Below are 9,186 nucleotides of genomic sequence, written 5' to 3' on the forward strand. Positions count from 1 at the left end.
TCCACGCAGCGACATTTGCGTTCGTTTGCGTTCTGAAAGTGTACTCAGTCGACACGGCAAAAAAAATCTGTGTTAATGGTGTACTGTAAATCCGCACTGACCCACAGCTCACAAACAAACAAGGGATATTGTCATTTTTCTGTCTTTGTCTTTTCTTTTTTTTTTTCGTCGTCCTTGTTGAATTCCGTGTGGCACATCCTGTCACTTCTCTGAACCTGTGGCATTACTTCACTAGATCACTACATGTTGTCCCAGCCCTCTTGTAGCATAAACTAAACCCTCCACGGTGTTCCTTTTAAACTAAACCCTCCACGTTATGCCTCCCTTCAGTGTACACCCTCCACGTTATGCCTCCCTTCAGCGTACACCCTCCACGTTAAGGCCTATTCATAGTCTGGATTTTCGGTGGTGAGGTGACCACCGCTCCGGTGGTGGTGAGGTGACCACCGCTCCGGTGGTGAGGTGACGACCACCGCTCCGGTGGTGAGGTGACGACCACCGCTCCTCCGGTGGTGAGGTGACCACCGCTCCGGTGGTGAGGTGACCGCCGCTCCGGTGGTGAGCTGACCACCAGAGCTGAAATAACGTTGAGCGGTGGTGAGTAAAAACAGAGAGAAGGGCTGGAGCGGTGGCGGTGGTTTGCTCTTCACCGCGGCTCAGTGACGTCATGTTGTAGTTCGGTGGTCACCTCAGTGACGTCATGTTGTAGTTTGGTGGTCACCTCAGTGACGTCATGTTGTAGTTCGGTGGTCACCTCAGTGACGTCATGTTGTAGTTCGGTGGTCACCTCAGTGACGTCATGTTGTAGTTCGGTGGTCACCTCAGTGACGTCATGTTGTAGTTCGGTGGTCACCTCACCACCGTAAATCCAGACTATGTATGAGCTTTTATGCCTCCCTGCAGCGTACGAGAGCAGCGGTAGAAGTTGTACTTTCATAGTGACAGTTCGGCGAGCACCTTTTTATTAATCCTTTTTCTTGTAAGAACTCTCACTTTTATCGTCCCTCAAGAGGAGAGAGATCATTTCTATAAGGTGTAAATAATCCTTTTAAAGATCAGAGCTACGACGACAGATGAGAGGTATTGTTGTGTAGTTCTTTTGAAAAGGTAAACATATTATCTGCTCCTATACGAAAGGAGGCGCGAGATGTTTTTGAGCGATTCTGGGCATTGAGATTCGAGGCAGAAGCAACACTTCTGCTGTAGATGGCGAGCATGAGATGGTGACTGAGCGCGCTTATGTGTGTGTGCGTGCGTTCGTGCATGGGTGTGTGCGTGTGTGTGCGTGCATGCATCCGTGCAAGAGTGTGTGCGTGGTAATTCGGAGCACGCAGGGACATGAGGGAACGTCTCGAGGGAGGATTGTAGCGTGAAACCTTTCCTGATCTTTCCTGAACTTTTCTTTTTTACCGTCGATGTTATGCCTAAATTTATACTCCCATCATGTGACAGCGTCCCGTGTTCCCCGGAAAAATAACTGATCTACAAGCTCCCAAGGCATCGCGATAACTTGTGACTGTGAGCTGGTAGATCGACTATATTTCCGCCCCCCCCGCGTTCATTTGATAATGTATAAATCTGACTTTTGCTGCCAGTCTTCACAAAAAGGGTTTTTATTTTCTTTTCTTTTGCTCCAGAGGTCGAGGAGGAATATTTTGGGTTACTTTCATTTATTTTGTGGAATCCTTCCCCTTAAGTGTGTCCGTTTGGGTTCTGGTTCTGTGGGCAAACTGTGCACTCAAAAGCTGCTTTCTTTGCTAGAAAAATAACTATTCTTTAAACTTATATTTTTGTCTCCCCCACTCATTTTTTCTTTTTTTTGTGAAAAGCTGTTACACGAATGCAGTGGGGTTTGTGAGGCCAAAATCCTTTCCGTCAAACTTTTGAGTTGACGATGTTTTATTTTCATTTAGTTTTTCTCGTCTCTCGACACAAATGTAATCTTTACTACACTCCCCTCAAGACCCTCGCCATATAATATGCACTCTTATGATTGTTATGTTGATGTATATTCATTCTACAAAATATGTACTGTATTCACAGTAGCGTGCAATCATGCCATCTCGCTGATAACAAGGTTAGCCGCGGCCCTGGCCCTTTGAAAAGGCCGTGGCGGCTTATTTTTATTATTATTATTAATTAATTTGTATTATTATTATTATATCAATCAGTTTCTTCGCACCTTCAGATGTACAAAAACTTGAGAGGAATCATGAGGTTTTTATTGTATGCAACAGTTTTTATGTTTTTGGGCGTTTATCGTTTTTTTTAACAAAGAGAAAAAGGTTGCATTTCGTCGGTGAAAAATGAACTGTACAAAGTATTTATGCAATGATACTGGTTTTAGAGTTTTTTAATGATTTATTGCAAATTTTTCCAGCAAGTTTTGTTACTTGTTGCATGTCTATTAATAACACTGCTGACTTTATGTGTCAGCACCGTGTACTGTACATGTTCTTGGCATTATTATTATTATTATTGGTTATTTTTTACGTTGGATTCTTTTTTGGGGGGATTGCGGGGATGGGGGGAGGGGGGGGATTAGGAGGAAGAGTTCTCAGCCCCGTGTGATAGGTTGGCCCTGAAGAACAGCCAATCCGACGCGACGTGGGCTTGTAGACAGCGCTAGGCACACCTTCGCGCACAGCCGCCGACAGACGAAGCTGACGCCCGCGACGTCATTCCGGCTTTTTTAGACAGCTGGTGGATGGATGCGGAAATGCGCCCAAAAAGGTGGAAATAGACGGTCGCCTCCGGCGGCTTCAAAACGCCACTGAGTAACTTCCACTGACATGAATAGCGGAGGGGGGCGGAGCTTGGCGCCAGTTCAGTCTCTATCCTTTTAATACTCTATATGGTCGCGTCAGTCAGTCAGCCAGCCAGCCGTGGAGGGGGCGGAGCTTCTTTTCCATCCACCAGCTGTCTTAAAAAAGCCGTAATGACGGCGGGCGTCGGCTTCCTCTGTCCGCGGCTGTGAGCGAAGGTGTGCCCGCGCTGAAGGTGTGCCCGCGCTGAAGGTGTGCCCGCGCTGAAGGTGTGCCCGCGCTGAAGGTGTGCCTGCGCTGAAGGTGTGCCCGCGCTGAAGGTGTGCCCGCGCTGAAGGTGTGCCCGCGCTGAAGGTGTGCCCGCGGCGCTGAGATCGGCTGTTGTTTTTAGGGGCGAGCGACGCCACCGCCGTCGTGGTGCGAGACGGAGTTATAAATTAAAAAGCGTTAAAAGGACTAACGAGAGAAAAGAAGAAGAAGAAAAAGAAACTGTGGATTATTTTGGCGGTCTCGTTTATTCGAGACCGCGTTAATTAATTACTACCGTTTTATCTGGTGTGCAATCTGTGATAGCTGAATGTTTCCTTAACGTAAACCTTGTGTTCAGTACAACAACGACGACGATAATAATAAAATAATAAAACTACAGATAAAAAAAATAATGTAGAGTTAAAACCCCCTACGATAAAAAACAGAAATGTTACAATAATGCAATAGATCCGGTACTTATTCTTTTAATTTCATTTCAATAAATAATTGCTGTTTACCACCAAGACATTGAGCTTTTCTTTGATTGATTTATTTCTATCGATGTTCGTTCGTACAGTTCATTCAGGTCGTCTTCTAACAGTCAGTTCAGTTTCTGAATTATTAGTACAATTTACAATTTAGGCATTTATCAGACACTCTTAATCCAGAGCGATTTACATTAAGCAAGAACAAAAAAGCATGGCAATACTTCACATCACATACTATAAAAAAATAATTGAATGCACTCATGTTTATGTCAAAGCAAATTCCTATGTGTGTATACACAAATAAACGTATCTGAATCTGAATCACATACATATATAAACAAGTAGTTCTCATGCAACATGCATAAGCTAACAGTGGAATATCTAAATTATGAAACTATGCAACTATTATACAGTACTGCTATGTCTACATAAAATGCTATTTTTGTTAAAGTAAAAAAAAATCGTGATTGGATCAAATTGGTATTCAGACATAAAAATGTATTATCGCTTTCCTAAAGAGCTGAAGAGACATTGTTACTGATATAGTGAAGATTACTGTCAGAATATAGAGGTATTTAACTCTTAACAGAGACAGGGAGACATTGTTACTGATATAGTGAAGATTACTATCAGAATAATAGAGGTATTTAACTCTGAAATTGAATCATGGGGAACTGCTGGGGAACTGTTCCCATGTGGCGCCCCCTAGGGACAAGGACTGACAGATGCTGACATCTCCATATATGGGCATGTTGGTGGGATCGGACGGGAGGTGCAATGTTGGTGTGAGACTTTATTTTTTATTTAACTTCTCAAGGGAACTTTCAAAGCCAATGTTAGTCTGGACTGCAGGTCGTTCCACGACCACCAGGGGGCCAAAGAAGGCCAGACATTTTTTACCCCCCTTCGGATTTGAATGCTGGCTCTAGATGTGATGTGAGGGCCGTTTAATGTGAAATAAAGCGGTTTGCCAGATTAGACCAGTAAGACGCGCAAACGCGGGAAGCGAACGCAGCTCGTACATATTTGGGTTTTTTTAAGATTTATTTTTAAGTTATAATTTTTTTAAGTTAAGTTATTTTTAAGTTAAGTTTTTAACTTAGCCATAACCATATAAGGAGTCCCCAAAGCAGCTATACGTCCAAATATGGAGTGTCACTCAGCTCCATATATGGGCACAAAGGGGGGACACACAGACACACGCACGCACGGACAGACATGATCTGCTAGGTCTCGTCATAGTAAGTAGCTATACGTCCAAATATGGAGTGTCACTCAGCTCCATATATGGGCACAAAGGGGGGGGGGGACAGACACACGCACGCACGGACAGACATGACCTGCTAGGTCTCATAGTAAGTGCTCACTGCATTCGCAATTACCTGTGGACTACCATCTATCTGACCCTGCTAGTTTGTCAGCCTGCTCATGCAGTGTATAAATACAATTTAAATAAGTAATACAACACACTATTGATACAAAAAGAAATGTAGTCCTTAATTCAGGGTTAAGGTGTGCACTAGATCAGCAACGCAATCTGGCACGCACAACAGAGTTAGTCAACATTATTTTGCATAGAGAGATGTGTGGTGGAAGTGTGGTTTGGTCGGAGATAGAGCACGAATGAATGTGCTCATGTACCCCCTGTCTATTAGGGTAGCAGGATATTATGTTGTGGTTGGTGTGTGTGTGTGTGGAAAGTCTAGTGGTGACGTCACATGCGCTTAGTTGGTGTGTAGGGCAGGCCTATAGTGTCTGCTAAATACCATATAGTCCTACATAGTTTGTGTGGGTTTGTCTCCCAGCAGTGCTTGTAATATACACTATATAGGCTCCAGTAAGGCCTGCCACTAACCCAGGGATTAAGGCATTGAACCCCTACCATGAAATGTTCTATGAGCAGGGCCTGGCTGTAAACAAGTTCTTGAGCTTAGTCCAGTTACCCTGCAGGGTAAACATAGTACCTTTAGTCCAGTTACCCTGGGTAAACATAGTACCTTTCCTTTCCTTAGTCCAGTTACCCTGGGTAAACATGGTACCTTTCCTTTCCTTAGTCCAGTCACCCTGGGTAAACATGGTACCTTTCCTTTCCTTAGTCCAGTTACCCTGGGTAAACATAGTACCTTTAGTCCAGTTACCATGGGTAAACATATATAGTACCTTTCCTTTCCTTAGTCCAGTTACCCTGGGTAAACATAGTACCTTTCCTTTCCTTAGTCCAGTTACCCTGGGTAAACATAGTACCTTTCCTTTCCTTAGTCCAGTTACCCTGGGTAAACATGGTACCTTTCCTTTCCTTAGTCCAGTAACAGTTACCCTGGGTAAACATGGTACCTTTCCTTTCCTTAGTCCAGTTACCCTGGGTAAACATAGTACCTTTCCTTTCCTTGTCCAGTTACCCTGGGTAAACATAGTACCTTTCCTTTCCTTAGTCCAGTTACCCTGGGTAAACATAGTACCTTTCCTTTCCTTAGTCCAGTTACCCTGCAGGGTAAACATAGTACCTTTGCTTTCCCAACATCCGGGGAATCTCTCCCTCTGTCGCAGTTCTGTGGACCTCTAAGAACAGCACACACACACATCACACACCACTACGGGTCTTCTGGGACTCACTAGGGTATTATTTTTTACACACAATGACAGAACCGAGTTATAATTAATTATTCACCATTTTATTTGTTTTTATTGGGCTTCGTGGGTTTAGAGGACTGTTATCCTTTCAGTTGCTTTTCGCTACGCATGGCTGCCAGTTCCCACCTGATGTTGTGTGTGAGTTCAGACTGATCCAGACCGTACTGAATAACTGCTAGCTTACATAATGTCTTGAGGCTAGGACTGAAGTCTAAGACATACAGGTCACCTGGTCTGTAGTCTCCTCCAAAGAGGATGACACAATCTCCCAGCATGCAACAGCACATATTCATCATGTTATGTGGACGTTTCCCCTTGGGCTCAACCTTCTTCCAGGAGAAGGTCTCTGGACTGAGGGTTACATCATTTAGGTTTCCTCTCGTACCACCACATATGTACAACTCTCCATTGTAGGTAAAGGCTGAATGACCCCAGCGTCCTTCTGGAAGCAGCTGTGTAGAAGGTGTGTTCATCCAGAGGTTGGTCTCTGTGTCAAACACTCTGATGGTGTCGTGGTGCTGACCCCCCCCCATCGCCCCCAAATACAAACATCTTTGTCCCGATGATGGTAGCAGAGTGACCTTCTGAAGCAGGAGGTGGAGTTCCTCTGGTGTTAATTAAAGCCCAGACCATTGTGGTGGAGTCCAACTTGTAGATGTCATTAGTGGGTCGACCAGTCTGGTCAGTCAATCCTCCATGGATAAACATGACCTTCCCTAACATACAGGCTGAGTGGTTCCTCCTCCCCTCTGGAACGGTCCCAGAAACCTGTGGTTTGAACCATCTGTGGGCGTCGACATCAAATGCATAAAGGACATTGCAGTTATTATAACCTGGGTTAGTCCTCCCTCCCCAGAGGTAGACAGTGTCTCCAATCAGCACAGCTGTGTGGCCCTGGAGCCTGGAGGGCACCTCAAGGTAAGGTTCTCCTGTTCCAGGGGTCACTGGGGTCAACCAGCATAAAGACATAGTGTTGAAGACCTTAACTTCAATGTGATCTCTTCTCATCTGGTTTCCGTCTCCTCCAAAGCAGTAGATCTCGTGTCCGACCACCACAGCAGCATGGTTCTTCCCATGTTCTCCTTCCAGATGTATCGTCCAGTGAAACATTTCACACAGCAGCTCCACCGTCAATGATTGATAGGATGAAGGCAGCTCGGTTTCCTCGTTGCAAGTCACTAACTGATGTTTAGAGTATCGGACAAGGCTTTATAAAGAACAATTACACCGTTGTGATGTCATTGCATGATTGCATCATAATGTAGGATGGCTAATACACCAAAATGGGTTCCCGTTCAGAATGGGTTAAAGATGCTATAGCATGTACATTAATATTTACTGTGGAGGTATAATGTTAATTATGTTGAGTCATTAATGTGTTTATTATAACCCTGCAAGACCCGGATATATTTATACTACTATATAGGACTTTAATATCAGAGGAAAAAAAGTTTCATGCACATTTTATAATATTAATAATATATACTCTCTAGGTCGTCCTCAGACGAGCCCTCCATCGTCGTTTCCAGTCCTCCCGGTTCTCCATACATCCGGCCAGTTCGTTGCTACTTTGCACTCCTGCATCGCTCTTGAGTATATCCACGTATGTTAGTGCGGGGCGTCGTCGTGATCGATGCCCGTGTGTTGGTTCCCAGAGCACCAGTTTGCTGGCTGGCAGTTCTTGATGCCTTTGGCAGTGTCCTGCTAGTCTCATTCTCCTGGCTGCTATTTTCTGGCTCACCCTCGGTAGTCCCTCATACAGAGTCATGTTAGTGACATGTACAGTCTTGCTGATGTTAAGTACTGCACGCAGCATTCTGGTGTAGCACCCGTCAAGGGACTTCTCCAGGGTTGGCTTCAGGGTCCAGCATTCACTGCCGTATAGGAGAACAGACTCCACTGTTGCGTAGAAGAAGCTGAGTTTGATTTGTCGGGGGAGATGGGAGTTCCAAACACTGTTCATGCCATTCAGGGCCCTCCATGCAAGTGCCTTCCTCACTTTCAGATCTTGCTCGGTAATAATATATACGATTTATAAAAAACTAGAATTAGAGGATAAAGCTCACATGTTACCCAAATAGTTGAATACACAAAAGCTAAGGCACTGGTACTGGTACTTCTGGTTTACCGGAACGGGGTTCAACTCCCTGCAGTGCCCTGCTCAATGGTAATGGAAATGGTAATGGAAATGGTAATTTTGGAATTGCGGAAATGGAAATTGCGGAAATTGCGGAAATGAAATTGCCGACATAACCCCCCCCCCCCCCCCCCCACACACACACACACACACCCTTCTCGTTTGTCCACTTTTATTTCTGTTCTGTAAAGCACATTTATAATAATTATTAAAATAACAATAATAATAAATGAAAAATTTACATTTTTGGGGAGTATATGTTTCACAACAATAAATGTACATGTTCTAGAGACATTAAAGTATAAACCTGTTATTGTGGCCACTACAACATGTTCTAGACATTAAAGAATAGGCCTATTATAGTGGCCATTATACAACATGCATTGTAGTGAAGTCAAAGTGGCCCCATAATGGTTCCATGTTGTAAACTCTATAAGGATTACATTGTGCTGCCAATCATTTACACTGCCTTGATTACATTATGCACCAAAACAACAGACAGTTGCCCATAGCCGGGGCTGACTGTTATAATAATCTCAACACCACTCACTAGCCTATAGAGTAGGGGCCTATATAGATACTATATCTCTAGACTATAGAATAGATTAATATATAATGTTTTGCACTTTGCCCCCGCGTGGTCCTTGGAGCAGTGTGTTGGCAGCAGTCAGTCACTAGGTCACCTAGTAAGTAGTGTAGCTTTAACGCTGTCCTGTCCCGTCTAACCTGTATGTATGAGAGGCTGCGCGTGCCCCACGCACACACACACAAGCACGCACGCACACGCACACACACACACACACACACACACACACACACACACACACAGAGAGAGAGAGAGAGAGAGAGAGGCTGTACTGGATCAGCAGGCTGCAGTCAGAGGCACTAGGCTGTAACTGGAGGCAGAGCTGAAACA

The sequence above is a fragment of the Protomyctophum bolini genome (genome assembly GCF_963924005.1).
Source record: "Protomyctophum bolini genome assembly, chromosome: 16".
Taxonomy (NCBI): Eukaryota; Metazoa; Chordata; class Actinopteri; order Myctophiformes; family Myctophidae; genus Protomyctophum; species Protomyctophum bolini.